The sequence below is a fragment of the Hibiscus syriacus genome, unplaced genomic scaffold (assembly GCF_006381635.1).
Source record: "Hibiscus syriacus cultivar Baekdansim isolate YM2019G1 unplaced genomic scaffold, ASM638163v2 tig00000340_pilon, whole genome shotgun sequence".
Lineage (NCBI taxonomy): Eukaryota > Viridiplantae > Streptophyta > Magnoliopsida > Malvales > Malvaceae > Hibiscus > Hibiscus syriacus.
The window spans coordinates 7978640-8005402 of NW_024061783.1; positions in this window are offsets into that span (position 1 = coordinate 7978640).

Here is a 26763-nt window from a genome sequence, read left to right on the forward strand (position 1 = left end):
AGAAGGAACAGTGTCATCTTCAGCAAATAATTTAATTGAAAATAACTCTTCAACATGGATGAGTAGTGTCGTCTTCAACACCAAATTATCTCTAGATTAACCTGATGTCCTCAGTATGAAGGAATAATGTCATTTTTTAAATCCTCTATTTTCAGACAAAGAATTGGAGCTCCAGATGTGGAGCGAACATTAGCTAGACAAAATTGGTGTTTAGGGTCTTTGTCCTACTCTCGTCATGCGAAAATAAACACAGACAAATCATTCTGTCGGAAGATCGAGGTGAAAATCAAATAAAAGACTGATGATGAATATTGTCGCCCGAAGATGGATTTACAATGTTTTCAGACAAAATTAGACCATTATTTGTCTTTGCTTCGTCATTGTTTACACAACAAACAAGCAAAGAGGGGCAGTTGTAATACCCTAATGTTTTCCTAAAATTAAAGAGGGAACAAAATGTAAGGACCAAGCAAATATTTTTACCATTTCTAATTTTGGTGGGGCTATAAAAGCCAATCAGAAAGCAAAAAAAAAGCCCCCCCAATTTTGTAGGAAAAAAAAGCAATAAAATTGGGTCTCCCATATATGTTTTTTTTATGCTTGTTTTCTTCCCTTTTTCGGATAACTAGGTGTAGGGGACGATCGGGTTCCTCGTCGAAGCCTCGTCGATGTTAGGGTTGTCGAATGCCAGTGGTGGTGGTTGGGAAGAGAGGTCATCGGTTGGGAGTTGAAATGTTACCAAATGGTGATCAGAGTTGTCTGGTTTGAGGGCATCTCAGCCGAACGCAAAGAGGAGTGAGGAGAGGTGAGCAAGGTTATTTTTTTTTCGTTTGGTTGAGCATCCCAGCTCGTCAGTCGAAGTCTAGGGAGGCCACCGATGGGATGACCGCCAGCATGAGAAGTCATGCGACTCATGATGGGCACTAGCGTGAGGCCTTGGCCCTTGGGGATATTGATCGTGCTTAGAAAAAAAAATGAAAATGGGGTTGTCTGTTTTGAATTTTTGGGTAAATTGCATGTAATCCCTCCCTATTTCTACTTGTGTTACACTCTGGTCACTTATTTTTTTTTTATTTTGAATATGCATAATGATTTTACTAAATTTTAATTTGGTCACTATTCTGTTATGTTATTTATTTCAAGTTAACTACTAACTTTTATTTTATTGCGCTATAACCATTTTTATTTATTTATTATTTCTAATATTCAATTCAACCTTGTGGTGACCCGATCCGAGGTATGATCTAATTATTATGGTACAGACTCTGCTAACCATTAACCGCTAACATTTCTAACTGTTAACCACTAACAGCTAACATTACTAACTGCTAACCTTTTATTTATTTATTTATTTTATGTTCAAACCATGACGACCTTGCGAAGACCCGCCCCGAGGTATGACTTGCATTATTTACTATCCGGGATAAATAATAAAATTCAATATTAACATTTTATTTTTATTACTTTTTATTTCTGTTATTTAATTTTATGCACTTTTAAATTTATGCCTTTTTATCTTCTTTATTTAATTTCAGTCTTTATAATTTACTTGCTTTAATGTTTTAATAGTTTATTTTTGTCTCTTTATTTTTTAGTGCTTTAATTTTATTCCTTTAATTATTGTGTTTTATTGTCTGATTATTTTACTTCTATAATTTAATTCTTGCATAGTTAGATTTTGTTTCCTTACATTTTTACCATGTATGGATATTATATATTTGTTCGTATTATTTATGTATGTATATATTATTTGCTCTTTGAAATTGGTTTCGAATGATTGTACAAAATGTTTGTTTCATTCATTTTTAACACCTTTTTACTCAAATATTTTAAATAATACTTATTTGTAAAATGAACGTAGAAAGCACTGCTTGGTCGAAGTAGTGCGATCCGATACGACATTCAAACGAAATGTGAACTCAAAATAAATCGAGTTTATTTTTTTAAAGGGTGGTAATTAATTCATTTTTATTCTAATTCAAATGATGCAATGTGTTTTTATATATAGTAATTTATTTTATGCAAACTTGGATATTCAATTTATATTTGATTTACGTTTTTTTATATATTGATGAGGGAATATTCTTTTTAGGCAAGAAATATAAGAAATAGCCTTCCCGTCGGAGGATGAGAAAATCTCGATATTTCTTTTCAAATTAAAGGATTTTCCCTAATAAATAATTTCAAATTAATTAAATTTTAATAAATGAATCATATTCTAACTTTATATTATATTCATAATTTCCACTACCGTGATAGTATGTAACCGACTTGGTACCAATTTTGGGCGCTGTGGGGGTGCTTATCCTTCCCCATACGTAACCAACTCCCGGACCCATTAAGTCGAGTTTTTAGTAAACACATATCAACTTTTGTCTTAAAAATGATTTTTCCTTAAAATTGTTTTAAATGACGTTTTTCGGTATTCGACCTACCTACCTCAAAGGTCGATGGTGATTCTTATTCAATTCAAAAATTTTAAATTAATTAAAAATCACCAATTTTCAAATAAAAAATCATAATTATTTTTTAAAATATTATTTTCTAAAAAAAATGGGTATTAAACTAAACACCATGGTTTTGTCAATGACTCAAACCAGCCAAAGCTTTCCCGGACTTGTTCCACCTTTCACAGTTACATCAACTATAAAATAACGCATAGCTAAGTTAAATATACCCAAATATTATTTATTGCGGTCTATAAAATAATTGATATGCTGCCAAGGGAATAGAATAAAGGAAAAATGACATGTTAATCTTGTGAAACTTAAATGCAATCTGTGCACTAAACAATATCAGTCTTATATTATCTTATTCCTAACTGTCTACACCGTTATTTGTCCGAGTGGGAAAAAAACTTATGTGACATAGGGGTTTTTCTTTTTTTTGTAAAGATTTTGAATTGTGAGAAATAGTTACCAATCACTTTAAGGTGCGATCAGAACACCATAAAAATCGAGTAATTTTAATGAAACGTTTTTTATTTTATTAAAATATCAAGTTTAGGGTCTATGAAAAACCAAAAATCGAGTTCGGGAGTCAGTTACGCATAAGAAAGGATTAGCACTCCCACAACACCCAAAAATCAGTACCTAGTTGATTACCTTACATTTAAAATTGGAAATTCTGAGTTCGAACTTTACTTAATCGAAAATTCACTATGGATGCACAGTTGAAAAAGATGTTCGTTTATTTAAGTCAATAGTGTTCTCCCCCTAGCATGAATGCGGGAGATCAACTATTATGCCCAATAACCGAACATTGCTTTGATTTTAAGAAATCATGATGCAGTCTTGAAAAGGATGTCGACCTACTTCGGGTATCCCTAGTAGTCACTCCCTGAGCATACTTGTAGGAGATATATCATTAATTCCTTAGTAAATCAACATTGCCTTAGTTGTGAGATCGGAATGCAATCAAATAATCAATTATGTCAACCTAATTATACTAGGTAATTAATTAAGACTTCCCCTAACTTAAAGTGTCAAATTATGAAACTTAGAAAGCTTAAAGGTTTAGAACTAAAAATAGAGTCTCTAATATTAACCCTAATTGATTTTAACCAATTATTTAATCGAATAATCGAGCTGGTCCTCTGAGCATATTAAATGTGGAAGCCAATTCATATTATTTCCTAATTCAAAGACTAAATGTAATTCTATTTAGGGTTAATTACCCCATTTATACATGAACTATACTCAATTCTCAGTTTCATACATAAAGTTTAAAAATTTTCGATTAACTACATAATGTTTTCTACCGTTAATGGGTATACCTATTTCCGTCACGGAAGATGACGTGAAACCCTTTGACCTATAACAAACTGACACATGACACTTAAAACATATTTTTATTTTTTATATAAATTACATCATTCATCATTCAACTATCTTCTCACTTTTATTTTAGTCATTAAAGTTTAATTTTTTTAATTTAATCACTACAGCCAACAGCGCCACCACTAAAGCTGGAAGTGCCGCCGAAGCCATCGTGGAAGAAGATACACTGGCCGCCTTTTCTCTTCTGTAAGTCGCCAGCTCTTCCACTCTCTGTTGATTTAGAATTTTATTTCTATCCCAATAAATTTGTTTATCTTTATTTGTTGTTTACAGGCCATCATGATGAAAATTAAGACCCACAGGAGTGGTAGAGTCAGAAGGGCGTTAGAAAAACGAGCTCCAAAGCTCGTAAGTGTTTCAGAAATTCTTCAGAAATGGAGATTTATGTTAAAAAAGTTGGGTTTTTTTTTTCACAATCAGCTTGTCTTTTATAGTAACTTCCACTGTGATTTGCTTTACAATAACAATAAAAGCAAACCAGAAGATTAAGCAAATACCCCATTATACATTTCCAGGAAACAACCAAAGTTCCAAAGATTCAATAAGCTAATTCAAGAAAAACAGTAACTCATCAAAATCGAATGAGAGAAAAAAAAAACCCACAAATCTGAACACAACACCAAGCAAGATTGAGCAAGCTAAAGAGCCAAAGGCAACCGTAATAAGAGATCATGATATAAGACCTTCCATGAGAGAGCTTTTGAAAGTTCTTTTTAGCTTAAAACCCCTAACAAAGAACAAAGAGAAGAGAATGAATGATAAGAGATAGGTTATGAAAAAATCCATGACATTCGAAGAGCCATACGTACAACACATTTGATGAAGAATAATTGTTAGGGCTTTGAGGAAATGGGGGATATGTGATGCTTTCAAGAGACTGCATATTTTGATAGTTTTAATTTCACAAGTAAAATGGGGAACGCAATAAATCTAAAAGCCTGAAGATTTGAAGCTTTAGATTTTCAGGAGTTTGTTTTATAATTTAGAAGGGTTTGATTAATTTTGTTTTGTTGATCGAAACACAGAATTAGATTGTTGAGAACCTTTCTCTTCTCAAGCTTATTAAACACGTCATTAATAAAAGTAATTTAAACTTTCAGTTATTAAAATATTAATAAAATAAATTTGAGTTATTAATAAAATATTAATAAAATAAATTTGAGTTATTAATAGATGTCATGTCATAAAAAAATAATAAAATAAATTTGAGTTATTAAAATAAGAGCAATTCTATAGTTTAATAATTAAATTAAAAAAAATTAAACTTTAATGGCTAAAATAAGAGTGAGAAGATAGAAGAGTGATGAATAGTGTAATTTACCTAAAAAAATTAAAAAAAACATGTTTTTTAATATGCCACATGTCATGGTTATAGGGTTCTACGTCACTTTCCGTGACAGAAGTAGGTGAATCTGTTAACGGCAGAAAACATAATGTAATTAATCGATAATTTTTAAACTTTATGTATGAAACTGAGAATCGGATATAATTCATGTATAAATGAAGTAATTAACCCTTCTATCTAAAACAAAAACTCTTATTAAAATTCCTAATTAATTATGATCAATTAATTATTATAAGTTCAAGGACTAAAATGTGAAAAGGCTAAGGCTAAGGTTAAGACTCTAATTATTAACCCTAATTAATTATCCTTTTTTTTATTGAATTGAATAATTGAAATGAGCTATCGAGCATCTAAATGCGAGAGCTAAAATCGAATTATTCACTAAATTAGAGTATAGGTGTGAGAAATCTAAATCTAAAGTTTAATTCTAAGATCTAAGGCTATTACTAACTAAATTAAAGAACTAGAGCTAAAAGATTAATCCCTAAAAACATAAAACAAACATGTATTTAAAAAAACTAAAACTATACAAAGTTGATTTTTAAAGACTAAATGCATATTTAAAAATTATCAAATAAATTTAACATGAAATTAATATTAGGGTTAATTTAACAACAAATTAATTTAAGAACTAAATCTAAAGAAATCTAAATTTAGGGACTAAAACCTAAAATTTAAGTATTCTAATTATAACCTTAATTAGGACTAAATAAAAAATAAAAAAATTAAAGTACTCATTAATAAACAAGAATTTGTACACAAAGATGATAAACAAACATGCATTAAAATTGTAATATAACATAAACATTTTAGGTGACTAAATAAAAAAACAAAACAAAATATCTCAATTCGAAAATAAATGAAATAAAAAATAAATCAAGGGAATAAGATATAAAAACGCGTTAAAAGTAAAGGGACTCAAACAATATTATCCCAAAAATTTATGTCTAGATATTTAACGAAACGTATAAATGTAAAATAACATGTTAAGGACATATATTCGAATGTATCACAAAAAAAGACAACATGTGACTATTTTGTAAAAACGTGAGTAAGAAAAAGGGACTAAATGATGATTTTCCATTTTTTATAAGCCAAATATGCACTAATAAACAAAAATGTGAAAATTACAGGATCATACCAAATAAATTAAAACTAAAATCAAAACGATCCTTATAGGTGACCAAGATGCAAAAACTTGACAACTCTAGGGGGATTTAAGTGTAAATAACCCTAAACTTTTACTATAAAGCACACTTTTTTTAACCTAACCCCTAAAAAACTCTCTCTACTCTCCTTCACTCTCTCTCAGTCGACAACCACCAAAGCACAATGCCACCGCGTCGACCACCATTCCGACCACTACTAACGGTGGCCGAAGTTCCTAAATATATCCTAAATAAACCAAAACACCCCAATCTACTCACTTATACACAAATCAAAGTTGAAAATCCCTAAGTAAGGCCTAGATACCCCTAAACTAAGACCTGGCCTTTTGGTTCCTACCACTCTGGCGACCCGCCTCCCCCGACGACGCGAAGCTCTCCCTTCTCTGATAAACTCTTCGACTTCTTTCTTTTATATATATATATATATATATTGAAATTGCTTAAAAAGAAAAGAAATCGAGTGTTTTTTTTTTACCTTGAATTTTTTTTGCTTTTGTATTGCTCCGAAAAAATGAGGGGAGATCCCTTTTTACATACTGATTTTCGGTTTTTATATCCAAGACTACAGAGATTTTACAATAAAAAATAAAACTTAATCCTACTTGTTTTTTGACATTCATTGTGCATGATGAATTGTGTTTTTAATGCCCCAATTTTTGGGGGTTTTGGATTGGATTTGATCTAATTTATTTCTTTTATTGTGTTGTTGGGGTGATGATGGTGAAACAGTGAAAGTGGCATGCTTCACGGGCGAATATCAACGACGACACGATGAGAAAGATGAAGAGATTGACATGTATATCACATGTGTCGGCGACGCATCGGTGATCGACCGGTGACGCACCGATGGAGGAAACACCAATAGTCATCTTTAATGGGGCAATCCTTGGCCATTGGATCCAATGGTTCACATTGATTTGTTCTTGTTGGCATAGATCAATGACATGGCATCATGGGATCCTTTAGATCCAATTTTTAACCAAGGGTTCATATCACTTTGTGTTTGTTTGACAATGATTCATGGAATAAGGACCCTTAGATCAAAACTTATCAATGAATGAGATTGATTTATGTTAGTTGATTTGGATTGATGAAGTGGCCTCCTCAAAAGTAACACCCATTAAATGTCTTGTCCCCTTTTAAATTCAAACTAAAAATATCTCCCCCTACCAAGAACAAAAACCGGTTTGAATATAAGGGTTTGAATGTTGGGCCCGGTTTTGTATGTGAATAATAATAATATTATTTTATAATAATAATATAATAATGGCTGAAAAATGGGGACTACACTAATATAGTTGAAAATTTTATCCTGTAAAGAGACCCGTCAAAACCAACCATGCAACCAAATCGGTATCATCAACCACATGAAGACCATAACTGATGATAAGTTATTCATACAGAAGCATGATGATTTGCACTTACTTGCTTCTTGAAACCCGATATTGTTAGAAGATGGAAGAATGCTAACAACTTCAGCAGCATTTCCATCAGTAGCAGAAAACATATCTGCAAAGAGTGCCAGGTCAATTCAGAATGGCTGTTCTACAGAAAAGAATAGATATACCCAATTACAGTAATGATCACTAATCCTATAATTAAAAAACTTCAAAAGAATAAAAGCAGTTCCATTTAAGATGTTCCAGAGTAAGAACTTTAGAGATCACTTCAGAAACATGATATTAACTTGAGAAATATAACAATTACAAGGGGAAAAATGCATTGAAGTCGGTATGAATCTTAAGCCATGAGGGGGAGATGAGGATACATAGGTAGATAAAATATTTTAAAAAAGTAGTTTTAGTTGCCAAAGAATATCATAGGATTAAAAGAAGTAAGGAGAAAATTGCATTATTTTTAGATATTGACAGTCATTATACTCTACAAGTGGTAAAGAATAGGCCACGCTTTTGGGTGATTATACTGTATTGTGCCGTTGCTGATAGTAAAATGGGAGTTATATTACGGTTTCTTTGATTATTATTATTTAAATATTAGTGTTTTACCTTATCACTAACTCTAGTAACCCTACTTTGTAGATAAAGATAAACTTTATGTTTATATTGGCATCTATTTTATGTTTTAATGAAATCGAATATTGAGGTATTTGTAAATGACACCAGGACATGGGTTAATTTTCAGAAAACATGAAGATACAATAATAAAGATTTTCTCAGATTCAAGATGAGTTAGAGAATTAATAGATAGGAGGTCAACTATGGGTTATTGTTCGTTTGTTTGGGGAAACTTGGTGAGTTGGAGAAGCACTTTTAGCCAATATAAACTAGAATAGGTAGAAAGAGACCTTAAGCAATTTCATTAAAACATAAAATAGATGCTGACTGCAAATATATACAAATTTAAACTTGGATATTATAGAATATTACAAATTTAAAAGTAACTAAAACAATCACTATGCCAACTGCATATAGCTTTCCAAATGAACTATGTTCTCAGTATTTATGACTCTTTTCATTCGTGACAAATTAAATTAAATTCAAGTATCAGCTGATCTACTGAGATATTGCGCACAATTTTATGCAATAAAGGGAGTGTTGAAATATTTATAACTCACCTGACTGGCTGCTAGAGTTTTCAATGTTTCCAAGAACATGAGCCACAGATGTTCCCCTCTGTAAGCTCGGTATACTTCCAATATCACACTTTTGTAGTTGATTAGAGGTCACTGCAGCATATTTGCTTCTCACAAAAGAAGATAACAAAGGCCAAGTAGCTAATCTCTGCTGTCCTTGAAAAGGTAGTCCAGATTGGCCGCAACTATGCACTAATGATGATGTACCAGAAAGAGTACGAGAGCTTTGATTAGGAAGCAATCCAGAATGGCTTTTGTTTGGATCCGTATTTGCAAATCCAGCATTAGCCAGAAAGGCCATGAAAGCCTTTGTTTGGATCCATATTTGCAAATCCAGCATTAAATTTCCGATTGCCTGATGACAGGAAAGGATGTTGAACATGGCTTTGGGGAATTGGTAACATTTGTGATGGACTTGAATTAAGGTTGGAGATAGTACTAGCAGCAAATCTGAAATCATATGTAGAAAAGGTGCAACTATTAACATTTGATGATGAACCAGTTAATGCACTCACATTGGATGATTCACTTGCATTCTGCACTATACTCGGTATTCCACCAAAAGTATGTTTTAAACTGGATAATCCAACTGCATTTTCTTCTATGCCAGAAAGTCCAGCGGCATAGGTTTGGAAATCTGATAAACCTGCTGCCATTTTAAAATCAGCAGAGAAGGAACTTCCATAATCACTTCGGCTATGGGACTGATTTAACTGCATACTGAGAGCCCCATTATTATAATTTGACCTGGCCTCCCTATCAACTCCAACACCTAGAGTCAGAAAACTCCCATCTAGACTTTCTGGGTAATTAGATTGAACCGCACAGTCGACCAAATTATCATTAGTTCTCATTTCGCTGCCATCTTGAGCACCCTGTAACAAATGTTCCCTACTTCCACATCTCATGGAATTTTCAAGTGATTGGGGCTTACCATCATCCATTTTGATATCCTGAATTCCGGTTTGTAAATATTCACTATTAGCATCCATATTTTCAAGACGTGAATATTGGGAAGGCATATAATCAATCCTGTTCAACAAATGCGGATAAACTATGAAATTTTAATAGCTGTCAAGATGGGGGGCACTCCTCATCCCATCAGTACCCGCTAAAGACATATCTCCCATACGAAAAGAAGGGTAGTTTGACACACATTGAAGGGGACATCAACAGTTCTAACATCAATTATCCCAGTAGAACAGACGGGCTCACTACTCAAAATTTGGCAACCAATTTCTTGAGGGTTTTGTAGTTTATCTACATTGTTCGACTTTTCATCTCCCATATTTTGTCTATTCCAAATTAAAGGAAAGACGTAAGCGGCTGTATGCATATAAGGCAGGCAATAACAGATTACATATCTCATCAACAAATAACTCAAGTGCATGGCAACCAATTCTATTTTTTTTATAAGAATTGTAGGTCTCGTTAAAAACCCCTGCAGCCAATTCTACTTGCTAGTCCAAAAAAGCACTTTGTTTTCTCTGTAAACATTTGATTTCGTCTCAGGGTTTCCATAGAAGTTTGCAAATAGAAAACCCTATAAGTAAAACTTGACAATTTAGTTATAATACCAATTAAGTAGAACAATTTTAAAATTTCAGAAAATTAAACCTATAAAACCAGAAAAATCATTCTAAATTAAAATCAATTTCTATAAACTGAAAAACTCGACCATCAAAATCTTAATGCCAAGGGATTAACAGACAATGCTAAATTTGTATACTTGTTTTTATTGCAAGTTCAGATATAATCAGATATTTGTTGGAAATAAAACACTCACACAAACAACTTTTATTGAAACTCAAACAAATATTACAAGAGCACTCTCACTCAAAAACAAGAACTACAACTCACTCTTATAAGACTTTGTTTCTTCACCCAGTTAGAAGCTCTTAATTTTTCTTGATGCTTAAAACTAAAATGGGGAGGGGTATTTATACTACTCAAGAATAATCCTACACCACACAAATAAATTAATTTAAACCATTACAAATTCAACAAATACCTAACTCTCACCTAACTAAATTGATGTAAGCAATGACATCATTACTTAAATGATGTAAGCAATGACATCTTTACTTAAATGATGTAAGCAATGACATCAATTTAGTTTGGATTTGGGTTTAGGCTCCCATAATGGATCAAGTTTATGATCCAACACCCCCCTTTAAACTTGATCTAGTGACCCCTAGTAAGTTCCTTAATCTTATGAAGTCTTCACTTTTCAGTGGCTTGGTAAAAATATCGGCAACTTGATCTTGTGACTTCACGTATTCAACTTCCACATCATTTCTTGCAACACACTCCCTTATATAGTGGTAGCGAATGTCGATGTGCTTGCTTCGATCATGGAATACTGGATTCTTTGATAAGGCAATGGCTGATTTGTTATCAACACAAACCTTGGTAGGCTCTTCTTGTATCAAACCTATCTCCTTCAATAGATTTCTAAGCCAAATTGCATGACAAACACATAAGGTAGCAGCAACATATTTTGCTTCACAAGTGGACAATGTGACAATCGGTTGTTTCTTTGACATCCATGTGAATGCAATATCTCCCATGAAAAATATGAATCCAGTAGTGCTCCTTCGATTATCTATGTCTCCACCCCAATCACTGTCGCTATATCCAACAAGCTTGTAATCCTTAGAAACTGAATAGAACAAGCCAAAGTCAATTGTACCTTTCAGATAGCGAAGAATTCTCTTTGCGGCTTTAAAATGGGTGGTTGTTGGAGATTCCATGTAGCGACTAACTAATCTAACTGCGTGAAGAATATCGGGTCTCGTGCAAGTTAGATAGCGTAGACTTCCTACCAAACTTTTGAAGAATGTTGGATCTACACTTTCGCATTCTTCATGTTTGGTCATTTTGATCCCGTATTCTGCCGGTGTGCTTATTGGCTTACAGTTCTCCATCTTGAACTTCTTCAATATCTCCTTTGCATAGCTTTCCTGTGAAATAAAAAATCCATCATTTTGTTGCTTAACTTCAATGCCAAGGTAGTACGCCATGAGCCCCATGTCTGTCATCTCGAATTCTTTCATCATCACATCCTTGAATTCATTAAACATGCTTGGGTTGCTTCCGGTGAAGATCAAATCGTCCACATAGAGACACACGATTAAAATATCTTCATCTTTGATCTTGATATATAGAGCATGCTCGTAGGGACATTTGTTGAAGCCATTCTCTTGGAAGTACTTGTCGATTCGGCTATTCCATGCCCTTGGTGCTTGTTTTAGCCCGTAAAGAGTCTTCTTCAACTTCAACACCTTGTCTTCGTGCCCTTTGACTTCATAGCCTGATGGTTGCTGAATGTAAACTTCCTCTTCAAGAACTCCATTTAGGAAGGCAGACTTTACATCCATCTGTTGTATCTTCCACTTGTTTTGAGCTGCCAAAGAAATGATTAGTCTGATAGTCTCCAATCGAGCAACAGGAGCAAATACCTCATCATAGTCAATTCCAGCCTTTTGACTATAGCCTTTAGCAACTAGCCTTGCCTTGTACCTTTCAATCTCTCCTTTGGCATTTTGCTTTGTTTTGTACACCCATTTGACACCTATCGCCTTATGTCCCTTGGGAAGTGAGGTAAGTTCCCATGTGTCATTCTTCTCGATGGCCTTGATTTCTTCATCCATCGTATCTCTCCATTTCTTTTCTTGTACCGCTTCTTGAAAGCTCACTGGTTCACAATCGGCAAACAGACAAAATAATGTAAGATTATCTTGTCGTTCAGTTACCTCATAGAGATCTCTAAGGCTTCTTGTGCGTTGCATAACTCTTTCACTTTGACTCCCACTTGACGATGACGAAAGTGATGAGTCTCCTTGAGTGGTTGATGTTGGTGAAGTGGGTGGAGTTGCAAGCTCTTGTTGAGATTCATCTGGTTGTTCCCTCATTGTCTGCTCATCTTCTTCAAACTGAGGAAAGAAATTGAAGTCATCTGTATGAGAGTTAAAATCCCATTCTCCTTCTTCGTTGAAGACCACATCTCGACTAATCACAAACTTCTTATTGTTTGGATTGTACAACTTGTAGCCCTTCGAATTAGCATCATAGCTGATGAAGATAAAACTCTCGCTTTTATCATCAAGCTTCGTTCTTCTCTCATATGGTACGTGAACATGGGCTATACTTCCAAAGGTTCTCAAGTGGTAAATGCCAGGCTTTCTTCCACTCCATGCTTCTTGCGGTGTCTTTCCCCATACACTTCTTGTTGGAGATCGGTTTGTCAAGTATACTGCACACGCTACTGCCTCCGCCCAAAATTCATTGGGTAGTTTCTTGCTTTTGAGCATGCTTCGTTCCATGTCGAGGATTGTTCTGTTCTTTCTTTCTACCACACCATTTTGTTGGGGGGGGTCTAGGAACTGTCATTGGTCGACGAATTCCATTTGCTTCACAGAACTCTTGAAACTCCCTGGAAGTAAATTCTCCACCTCGATCGGATCTCATGGCTTTGATCTTTCTACCGCTTTCTCTCTCCACTGCTGCTTTGAACTTCTTGAAGACTTCAAAAACTTATGACTTCTGTTTCAAGAAATATACCCAGGTTTTTCTTGAAAAAACATCAATGAAGAGAATAAAATAATTACTGTTACCGAGAGAGCTTGGCTTGATCGGTCCACACACATCGGTATGGATGAGCTCAAGTGGCTTATTGGCTCTTGGCTCTGACTCCTTTGGAAAGCTTTTCCTGAATTGTTTCCCGACTAGACACCCTTCACAGAGCTGGTCAGGATGGTTGATGCGAGGTAGTCCTTTCACCATCTCCTTCTTAGATAACAGCTCTAGACCTCCAAAATTTAGATGCCCAAATCGAAGATGCCAAAGCCATGATGCATCTTTGTAGCAAGATTTCAGGCACTTTGCAACATCATTTTGTATGTTGATCAAGAACATTCTATTCTTTGACATCGGCACTTTAGCAATGAAGTTATTCTTATCATCTTTTATAGAAAGATTATAATTATTCATATAAATATCATAACCTTTCTCTACCAGTTGCCCTAAACTTAAGATGTTACTTTTCATATTGGGCACATAGTAGACATTTGAAATAAATTGATGTCTCCCATCTTTCAAACGGATAAGAATGTTACCTCTCCCTTTCACTGCTATTGTGGAATCATCTCCAAACGAAACATTTCCGCTTACTGACTCGTCTAGCTCCATGAACATGTCTTTCCTTCCACACATGTGATTGCTTGCACCACTGTCAAGATACCAGTAATTTGCTTGGCCACCATCAGTTTCCTTTCGTGCTAGAAGAAGAGTTTCTTTGCCATCTGTCTTTTCCTCCACGTAATTGGCCTTCTCCTCAATTTTGTTATTGGGAGCTCTATATTCTGAAGCATAATGCCCAAACTTTTGACAATTATAACATCGAACTTGAGATTTGTCATTCCTTGAGTTCAGATTGATTCTTCCACGGCCTCGTGTTGAGCTTTCTCCTTTCTCATAGTTGTTGTTGGAATTGTTGTTGTTGTAATTCCAGCCTCGTCCACGACCTCGACTTCTACCTCGTCCATGACCTCTACCTCTGCCTTGGCCACGTTGGTTTCTATCATTGCGTTGGCTCTCATGCATATCCTTGAGTTGCAGCTTGAGGAGTTGCTCAGTAAACTCATGCTTCTTCTTGTGCTTTTCTTCGTATGCTTGCAATGATCCTTGGAGCTGCTCGATCCTCATTTCTTCCAAGTCTTTAGTTTCTTCAATCGTCACGACGATGTGCTCAAATTTGGGATCCAACGAACGGAGTATCTTCTCTATTATCCTCACATCTTCTAACTTTTCACCATTTCTTTTTAATTTATTATAAACAGCTACTACTCTTGAGAAATAATCTGAAATAGACTCAGATGCTTTCATGTGTAAGGATTCGAATTCACCTCTTAATGTTTGGAGACGAACCTTCTTCACTTGCTCGGATCCTTTGTAAGAGGTTTGCAGCTTCTCCCATGCTTCCTTTCTAGAGCTTGCACTTGAAATCTTTTCAAAACCATCATCATTTAATGCTTGGTAGATGAGGTAGAGAGCTTTCTTGTCTCTCTTTCTTGAATCCTTCAAAGTTGTCTTTTGATCTGGTGTAAGAGTAGCAAAAACAACATCATCCACAATCTCGTTATAGCCTTTCTCTATGTTATCCCACACATCTTGTGATCCAAGAAGTGCCTTCATTTTGATACTCCAATTATCGTTGTTGTTGTTGAGTGTCGGAACTTGGAATGGTGCCATACCATATGCCATATCTCTCAATATAATGAGATTTTGTAAAATCCGATTGCACGAATGAATCCGAAATACCGAAAAAACCTTGGGAGGGACTTGGACAACTCGGTCAAGGGCTCTAACTCGGCTGACTCGGCTCAACTCGGTGAGTCAACTCGATTTTCTGGCAGCAGTCTTCCGGCGGTACGTGGCGGTGCGTCAGAACTCATATTGAGAAAATTCTGGTGGCGTCGGATTCCTCTCATCGAGACCTTCGATCTTTCCAACTCTCTTTGATGCCACTTTGTTGGAAATAAAACACTCACACAAACAACTTTTATTGAAACTCAAACAAATATTACAAGAGCACTCTCACTAAAAAACAAGAACTACAACTCACTCTTATAAGACTTTGTTTCTTCACTCAGTTAGAAGCTCTTAATTTTTCTTGATGCTTAAAACTAAAATGGGAAGGGGTATTTATACTACTCAAGAATAATCCTACACCACACAAATAAATTAATTTAAACCATTACAAATTCAACAAATACATAACTCTCACCTAACTAAATTGATGTAAGCAATGACATCATTACTTAAATGATGTAAGCAATGACATCTTTACTTAAATGATGTAAGCAATGACATCAATTTAGTTTGGGTTTAGGCTCCCATAATGGATCAAGTTTATGATCCAACAATATTCGTATCACCAATCTAAACACCATAAACCCCATTAAAGAAAACACACATACAAACAAAAAAATGCAAAATTTTATCAATTTATATTTTAAAAAATAAGTATTCACCAATCATAGAGGAAATTAGAGAGAGAGAAAATTATGATACAAAAAAAAAAAAGATCAAAACAATTGAATATACGACAGATTGATGAAATTGAATTTGAAGCAAACAGTAGAGAGTACACAATGCTTTTAAACTGAAAAACTAAGGGATTAACAGACAATGCTAAATCTGTATACTTACTTTTATTGCAAATTTAGATATAATCAGGTATTCGGTATCACCGATCCAAACACCATAAACCTCATTAAAGAAAATACACACATACAAACACAAAAACGCAAAATTTTTTCAATTTATATTTTAAAAACATCAATATTCACAAATCAAAGAGAAAAAAAAATACGATACAACAAAAACAAAAGGATCAAAACAATTGAATATACGACAGATTGATGAAATCAAATTTGAAGCAAACAGTAGAGAGCCTTGAACTCGAAATGACTCTTACCAATACAAAATGCTTTTTTTCTCTCTTTCTTTCGTTGTCAAACCGGGATTTAGCCTTAGCCCGTTTGGTTCACGGATTAGGAATATTTTTTTCCTAGTTAAGATACTCGTTTGGATGGGCCACATTCTCAAGTGAGGGCAACAATGTTTTTTTTCTGTTTTATTGGGAACATTAGTCCCACGTCTCCCTTATTTGTTTATTCCCGTCATCTGTTGGCTAAAATACCCTTCTCCCCCGTTAGCTTGCTTCTGGCTGAGACAAAATTTCTTCTTCTTCGATTTGGCGAGAGTTGTTGCAAAGAGCTTTCCATTACTGCTCCAACGGACTTCTTCTTCTGTGATGCTCTATCTCTATCTGCTAATATGTTGCTAGGTTCGTCTCTCTCTACCTATTTATAGGTTTTGTTCCTCCCCAATCGTACTGTTAAATCCACGCGTTTCTATTATTCAAAGGTTACTCCTCCATTTTTATCTTCTCAGTTCTATCTTGTCTAGCAGTTGATCTTGAACTCGTCTTTGATGGGTCTTTGGTTTCAGTTTTGGTTATTTCGTTTGATTCATCTAGTTTGACACGGTCTAGCCAGCATAAGTGTATAGATCCTTCGGATTCTCCTACAAGTTTGGTACTAACTTTATAGGCCTTTTCTTATTTCTAAATAAAATGTTTTTGAAAGATTTGTTTGATATTGAATGCGAACAAGGAGTCTTTCTTTGTAATGGTGTCATAATGTTTCTTTTTTTTTTTGGTTTAGTCTCGAGTATAATCTGCAAAATGGAGTGATTTAGTCCCAACAGGTTCTTTTCCAGAAGCTGAACCAGTGGAGGTGAGAATTTTGGGTAATATGAATTTGGTTGTTGTATGTGGAAGTTTTAATCACTGTCTGGAATAAACTGAGAAACCTAAAAATCTTTCGAGTCGGTTGTAGTTGAGTTCGGTTCAGTTTTAGTCCGGACTCTGGATAATATATAAACACATTTGGTCTGTTTCTGGCTGAGAAATTAAGAACCTGAAGGACCAAATTGATCCAAGTTGGTAGAATTTGGTTTCGTATGACTTGATTCATCTTCTGTTTGGTTTTTAAGAAGATCAAAATACTGAACGGTAACTGTAATTTCTTTTTAAAACCTAAAAATCTTTCGAGTCGGTTGTAGTTGAGTTCGGTTCAGTTTTAGTCCGGACTCTGGATAATATATAAACACATTTGGTCTGTTTCTGGCTGAGAAATTAAGAACCTGAAGGACCAAATTGATCCAAGTTGGTAGAATTTGGTTTCGTATGACATTTGATTCATCTTCTGTTTGGTTTTTAAGAAGATCAAAATACTGAACGGTAACTGTAATTTCTTTTTAAAACTGGGCCATTATTACCCATTCTCCGGTTAATTTATTGAATCATAGTTTAAGAAGTGCTTAATATTTGAATCTTGGAGCTGATCAACATATAAGTTTACATGTCAAAGTCTGATCATTTTGTTTGTCCTGCTTTATTTTTCCAGCCATTTGAAGGGGATAATTTTGTGGGTGATGATTATGCTGCCAGCGACATATACACAGTACTGTTAAATCCGAAGTGAAGCGGGATATTTTCGACATCCAAAATCAGCTTCAGGGTGCAAGTTATTTTAATTTTTTTAGATTCAAGATTCTACTTTGGGTCCCTAGATGAGTTCAAGTCCTTAAACAATAGGTTACTTTTGTCTTTGAAGCTGCTTTTCTCAACATGCTCTATGACCCTCCTAGTACAGAGGTCAAACTGTATGTAGGTCAGTGATCTGTTATTGCTTCTTATGATTTCAGGCTATCAGGAGGAATAATCCAACTACCGATGCAGTCGAGTTTGTGTCAGACATATAATATGAATATTCTACAAAACTCGAGCTGGTAATTTTCTTCTTTGCAATCATCTATATTACTCATGAATCACGACTCGTGTGCAAGTGTCAGATATGAGCATGCATTTGACACATGTCTGTTCAATGTTCAGTATATGGGGGTACTTAATGGGTCAGATCCTCGTATTTATATCCGAAAATGTAATAGACAAGGGTTTCAAATATGAGAACCTAAAAGAAAATTTTAAAATCAAAGTAGCATAGCTGCAATGACTTCAACATTAATCTTCTTACTTGCAGTCTAGCTTCATTTATTGATGCTATATTAGGAGTTCTGAGATACTATTAGTTAGCATTTAGAGAATAGTGTGTGATATTTGAGTTAAAGATATATGTTAGAGGCGAAGGGTGATGCCAATTTTTATAAGACATTTATAATTTTCAGATAGATTTGAGTTGAAGAGATACGAGCCCTTGGCCACTAATATCACCCCTATTTTCTTTTAAACTGTGCCAATCCATTTCGGTCTGGATGTGTGAGGCAGATCAGAAGCACATTCCTTTTGGTTGGCCAGATCAGAGGCCTACGGCTTTTTCTTCTCCTTCCCACCTCCTTCCCTCTCCCTTTGGGGCGTTGGACCCTCAATTTAATCTGGTGATTGCTAGGATTCTTTTACCATGTGTCCTGGTTGGATTGGTTGTTCTGGCCTTGTCAACCAATTTAATAGTGTTGTTTAATCTCAGCCAAATTACTTTATAGAATGAAGGTTCAACATAAGTGAAAATATTTGTTGTTTTTGGTACCAAATTTTAAGTAGTGCATGTTACTCTGGCTAAATAAATATTTAACCAGTATATTTTCCTATTTCCTTACATTTGCAGTCCCAGGAACGTGCCAGACAACTTCGAGCCGACCTAGCTGTAGAGGAACACTAGGGCATGGAGCTTAGTAGGAGAATCCGAAGGATCTATACACTTCCGCTTGGAGGACCCAATAGTAGCGTTAATCTGCATTTATTAAATTAATAGACTATGTACCACTTCAACACAATTAAAATCCATTTCGAGAAATAAGAAATAGAAGCATTATATGTGATTTTAAAAAAGGATTAATTGTTATCTCGGCCGTGTTAAAAATAAAATTGGGAATGGTTGCTAATGCTCTGTTTTAAATATGGACAAAAGATTCAACAGTTAGATTTTCGAACCGAACTTCAATCTTCAGGAATTTTAAATCTACTCTGCAAACCACAAACTTTAAACAACAATGAAGACTACTCTAGAGGAGAATAATAATAACAACCTCAATCAAGAACTTCAAAATAAAATACTGAAATTATTTAAAGAATAAATATAAAATTTATATTTTGTTCTCTTAAAATGATTCATCTATTAAAATTTTCATATGCTTATTTAATTAAATCTTAATGTAAAATTTTAATATATTTTTAGATAAATAATGTAAAAAAATAATATTATTTATAATTAAAATAATATATGATATATTTATTCTTTTATTATACCTATTTATCTTTTAAATTTTATATAAAATATAGATAAATTTTATTAAAAAATATATAAATTTAAAATAATAAAGTAATATGTTTTCAATTTTTTATATAAATATTTTTATTTAAATATTTAGAATTCCACTTATTAATACATATATAATACAATGATAATTTGATAAAATATATGTTTTAATAATCTTATATTCCTTCAATTAAACATTGTAATCACATATTTCTACCAAACAATTTAAACATAGTAATGTAACATTCCCAGTAATATATCAGATAATGTTACATTCCGATAATTTTATCCCTAGAAGTAATGAATCGTACCCTTATGGATCTTCCTATGTTTTTAAAGCACTCGTCCCATTTGATGAGCTCATTCTCCAATGCCCAATTGAGAAGAGACACGTCATTTGGCCTCGGCGCACTATTGTTGTTTTTGTTATTAAAAAATAAAGGTATATGAACACGTGGCTTGATCGGGCGTCCTATGAACGCGAATAGTGATGGGGTCGGATGTGGTTGAACTTTCGCTCACGCACACGTAGATTTTCTTGCCTTTATTAATTATCTGTGAAGGGTGAAAAGCGGCTCGGCTTAACTGGCCAGCTTCATACGAGGTTTCTACTCCCAACGGTAGGAGTGTTAATTCTATTAATTTGATCACCGAATTAACTGAATAACTATTAACTAAATTAACTGAATTTTATTTCTTTAGTCTTTAATTGAACTGAACTTTTTAAAAAATATTTTAATCGAATTGAATTAAGTTCGGTTAGTTTCGCTGGTTAACCGAATTAATCAAAATTTATAAAAAATATATATTATATATTTAATAATTTTGATTAATTTGGTTAATTTGAAAGATTAATTCGGTTAAAATTGAAGTTTAAACAACACTAAAACTAAATAATATATATATTTAATGTCGGGGTAAATGAAACGTTGTTGTTCTTTGAGATCTCGAGTTCGAGTACCATGAATGCCAGACGTATGAGCGTTTAATGTCAAATGGTTGAGAATTATATTTAAACAGTTATCGCCTTGTACTTAACTAGATTAATATATATATTGATTAACTTAATTAACCGATTTAAAAAAAAATTACCTGATAACCGAAGTTTGAAAAAATCATTAATCACTAACCGGCATAACTCATAATTATCGACTGATTAATAAAAAAAATTCAATTTAGTCTAATAATTCAATTTTAACTAAATAATGAACACTCATATCCAACATAAATATTTACGTTGCAACTAGCTCATGTACAATAAGATTTATATTTAAAATAGGATAAACTACACATTTAATACCATAACATAACTTTTGTTTCATTTTAATTACTCAATTATTTGTTTTTTTTTAAATCATACTGAATATTATATTTTGGTTCTATTTTTGTTATCCACTGTTAAAAATTTAAATGTGACGTTGACGTGGATGGTGTAATAATAGTTTTCATCCTCAAAATCTTATAGATTTTATCTTTTTACCCCTAATTTTTGGGATTTAAGTTTTAATCATACATAATAACATAATTTATTTTTATCTTTTTTTGGATTTTCAATTTTTATCCTCAATAAAAATTTAGGGTTTTAATGGGGTTGTTGGTGTGTGAATTAGGGTTTCAAAAGGATTTTAAAGATTTTGATTAGTGGCTACACTATGTGGAGGCTTGGGTTCAGAGGGGCAGTACGTGCAAGCTCAAGTGAGTTGTGGTGTGGGATTTGTGAAGGGCGTTTGTCAATTATGGTCGTTGGTTTGTAGCTAGATTTTGAAGCCGAAAAGGTTAGAGATAGATTTGCGAAGGGCGCCGTCGATTTCTATTAAGACAACTTTTGATCTGGTGAAATTGAAATAGACGGTTTCTAGTTAGGGTATGACAATGGCGTGATTGATCGAAAAAATTGAGCGAAAGTTTTAAAATAAAAAGAAAATGTGACATTCACACAATAAGTCCCTAAACGTTTGAGGACTTATTGAATTGGTTTGTATTATGACCAAATTGATAGGATATTTAAATTTTGAGGATTAAAACTGTTATTATACCATATCACATCACCATTTTCATTAAGTCAAAGATCAAACCTAACGAATGGTATCCAAAATGAAATCAAACGTAACATTAGATATGATTTTGAGAAAACAAATAGTTGAGTGACCAAAACAGAATAAAAAATAATAGTTAAGATACTAACGTAAAGTTTTACCCTTTAAAGAAAACTAGATTAAAAACACATATATGATAGTTTTATGCGGTAAGATAATCAAAGTTTCATCTGTTCAATTCAAATTAAAAATTTAACGTGGAATACATAAATTACACTAAAATAATATTTTTGATATTTCAAAATTATACAAAATATATTAAATATTTTATTTTATTACAAAATTTTAATATCATGCCATTAGCTACAATTAACTAATGTTAGGAGGATGGTGTGATACATTAGTGTAATAGATAATATCTTATTTAATCTTTATAATTGTGATTAAAATTTTATTTTGATATTTTATAATTTTGTTAAGTGATAATCCTAAAATAATAAGAAATTTTAAAATATATAAAAATTCATAATATATTTTTAAAATTATAACTTTTAAAAATTTTATAAATCATAAAATTTTAATAAAATATTTTTATTTCTCATTAGTTACCCTTTATCCTCCCTCTCACTTAGACACTTTTAACAAATTTTAATGATAATTAATTCCTTCAAATTATCTGCTTTTGAGACGATGTATTTAAAGTTTTGGCCATTTCAAATCTATTTTCTCCGGTATTGGAATTTGTGGAAGGGTAAACTAAAGTCGCCTTTTTTATGTCTTCTGGAGACACCCTTTTAATGAAACACCATGTATTTTGAAGATATCTTTTGGATGAAACATTGTGTTCTTTGGAGGCACCCTTTGGATGAAGCATTGTGTCTCTTCCTAATGTTCCATGTATGAATGAAAGTTCTTGATTGCACCTTTTCATCAATGTAGTCGTTGGAAGGGAAAGGATGTACCCTTTCATCATTGAATCATCTTTGCCGCCCATTGAAGAGGTTTGAAAAAAGGTCAAACCCCTTCATACTTGTTAGCCATTTGGAGCCGTTGGAATGCCCCTAATTGAATAGGTACCTTGCAACAAATAAATACAAATTTAAGAACATGTAATATATATATAAATATATATGTATGAATGTGACATGCCTAACATATGCATACATAAATATGATTTAGATACTAACATGAATGATCATATGAAAATATGATCATGCAAAATCATATGTAATGTCACACCTATATATACATATATGCATCAATATGGAATAAATAAAGATGAAATGAACATGTGAACATGCAACATATATTATAATGAAACGAATCATGTAAGAATATAATATAAAATATGCAACATATAATATGAATATGTGAATCATATAATATATAATATGCAACCATATAATATGAATGAAAACATGCCAATGTAAATGAAATAAATGTCATGCTTATATAAATTTGGACTAAGATGTCAAGCTATTAAATGTGTGACATATATTAGATTATAATACAACATAAATATATAATTAAAGAAAACTTCCCAAAATAAATCATTGACAATTTCAATGGTGTGAGCAAAGCAGTAAGAATGTTGGTCATGGTCAGGATCACATCATCCCCTTATTTCCACTCGTCTTTTGATATAAACTTTTCATAAACTCAACATTATGCGGTCGCCATCTCCTCATGCCTTTGTACTCTTTCGAATGATTGCCCTTAATTGAGTGGATTGTCTTTGTTTCACATCTTTGATTTAACCATTCGTTTGGGGACTATGTATGGTATGAAATAACCTCAAACCTATCTTTCCCTATAAAGTCCTCTAAAAATGGTTTAGAAATATAGCAACGTCATATAAGTTGATCAACTTCGAGACTTCATGTAATCGAACCACCTGCAAAAGAATAACAATAGGAGAAAGTTTTGTTAAGTTCACCCATAGTGAACAAATTCCCTTTGTACTTAAGTACAAATAGAAATTGTCCCGAAAGAAAATATCTTCTGATGCCATTCCCTTTCATAAAAACACTCAATTTTTTTGTTTCCAATTTCTTGATTTCTTCAATCTTTTAACTCCTTTTTGTTATTTTTCTTTCGTTCTCATTTTTTCTCTCCTGGAATCTTTTCATTTTCTAATACCCCAAAATTTTGGTCAGTGACCAAAATGAATAAATTGAAAGTTTGGTGACAAAGTATAAATTTGGAAAAGTTTAGGGATTAAAATAATTTTAAAAAATATGTATTTTATTCCCGTAAATGAATAGTTTATCCCCAAGAATGACAATTTCATGTTACTCTGATTTGTGGTACAAGATTTGTGTTAAAGGCTATAAAGTGCTAAAGTTCGAGAAAAAATTGGATAATCATATCGAATTAAAAATTTGAGATATTTTGTTTTATGATAAGGAAAGGGCAATAATGTCATTTCCATGCTTTAAAATGATAAGATTTAATATGGACCATTGGATTTAAGTTGATTTTTTATGTTAAATCTAAGTCATGGTAAGATCGAAATTATGGATTTTTATAAGGGCAAAGTTGGTCACTACTAACTCCATGGGTTAATCTTAGCCCTTGTATTAATGCTTTGACATGTGGAATAATTTTTAGCATTGAATTTCAAGGGTAAAACAATCATTTGACATTAAAAATGAATTTTAAATTCATTTGGTTATTTAAGATGAAAAATGGCTTTATTAAATGATTTAGAAATTTCAAGACTTTCTTCATCTTTTATCTCCATTGTCATGGGTTGCCAAGGTAAGTGGGAAAATATTTCTATTTGATTTTTCGAGCCTTTTGGTTAGGAATTTTGATGATACCATGAAATACAAAATTGATCTACATGAAATTATCTATTATTTGATACCATTTGTTCATGGTTTTCTCACTTGTATACTTGAATTTGAAAGATTTTATGTTTTAGGGTTATGTTGATTTATATAATTAAGGCTTGATTATGATAAAATAAGTATTGTTTAATCATTTCCATTCTTGAAAGATGATGAAAAACCATTGGAAATGATACAGTTTACATTTGGCCATGAAGAGAAATTATGGAACATGGAAGTTGAATTGGTTTTTGATGTAGAAATGATTTATAATGTTTAGATATGATGTTTGGAAGAAGAATTCATGTTTGAATCAAGTTGGAAATCATGTCTATGTTCACTTGTTAAATTCAATTATGATGAATAATTTTGAGAAAAATTATTCAATGTTGTTTTAAGGTTTGACATGATGAATTAATGGTTATACAAGCTTTGAATGTTGTTTGAATCAAAATGTAAATGTGTAAATCTTAGGGAACCAATTTAACAAGTGTATAAAGTAAGGTTTGATGATTGAATTGATTGGAAATTGATGTTGTATCCTTGAATGAATTGTTGGAAGCTTGAATCCAAAGTTAAATGTCAATGGACCATTTCGGCAATTAAGGAAAATATTGGGATGCATTTTGAAAGAATGCTTTATAAAGTATTTAAATGATTCGTTATTGTTCAAGTTTCAATGTGATGGTTAGAAAGTGAAATTTGGATTTGATATATGAATTGTTCTTTGATTGGGATATTGAGATATTTGAAGTTATAATACGAGATTTTAGTGAGATTTTTATATTTAAGGTTGATTTGGATCCAATGAAATGTAAGTAGTTTCGATTGAGCATCGAAAGAATTTTTCTAAATTTTTTTATATTTGTACGAATGATTAGAATGGATTCTAACATATGTCTTTGATTTTAGTTGTTTTGTAATTGATGTGTGTGAACCATCCAAGTTCAATCAAGGTGAAGTGATTAACAAAGGAAATGATGATAGCACATATAAAGCTTTCAGGATGATTACATTTTGGTTGATTTTTAAAGTGTTGAGGTGAGTGCATGTTTATGGTATGTTTTTGTTAAAGTAGAAACATTAGCTTGCGATGAGACAATGATTGAGTTACTATGATAAGAAGTGACTCTTGAATATTATGTGACTTTGTGATTCAAATATTTAGGTTAAATTTGTATTTAGAAGATTAATAGAATTAGTGAATAAGCTAAAGATGCAAAACAATGAAATCTGCCTAGATTTTTATGATCTTGACAATAGATTTGGAAAATCACCAGAAATTCTATAAAAATGATTAGAAAGTGATTCTTATACCTTTGTATTTTTATGTCAATCTAGTTTCGTGTAAGACAAACAGAGACTGATTTCAAAGTGTATACTAAAAGATATGAATTTTTGATCGATGATGGGTAAAAAAACAGGACATCATATTCTGTAAATTAGATTAGAAAGTTCACTATAAATTGTACAGGTTGAACTAGAAAGAGTGCTTTATATGGTTAGATTTTTATTTGAATATAATTTCTAATGGATCAAATGAAATTAAATTCTAGCATGTAGATTAATATAAAAAATAATTCTTAAAGGTAGTGCAAGCTACCAGAACAGAGAAATTAGTGGTAGTTCATGTATTTTATGTTACTTTTATGTTATATGTTATTTTAAAGGCTTTTGATGAATAAACTCTATTATATTGGCATGATAATTATGATATTTATCATATGATGGACATGCTTTTTACGTGTCAAAAAGGTAAGTGATTAATGATATTTTCATGTTATGTAGAAATGAAATATTTAGGGTAAGAACTACCAATTGTGCTATTATATGAAATGTTTGATATATTGTTATATTTTTTAATTGATTAACAAGTATAATTAATGGAAATGCCTATTGTATGCACATTGAGAGTCCTTGGTATAGTTGGCATGCCATAGAGGTGGAGTAATAGCAGCTGCATTGAGTACATAATCAATGTGATTCTGGACTATTATACACAGTTGCATTGAATACTTAGTAAAGTGATATTGGTACATTGATATTGTGTTTATGGTATATGTATGTCTGTCTATCACTAAAAGTGCAAATTCTGCATACTCATCT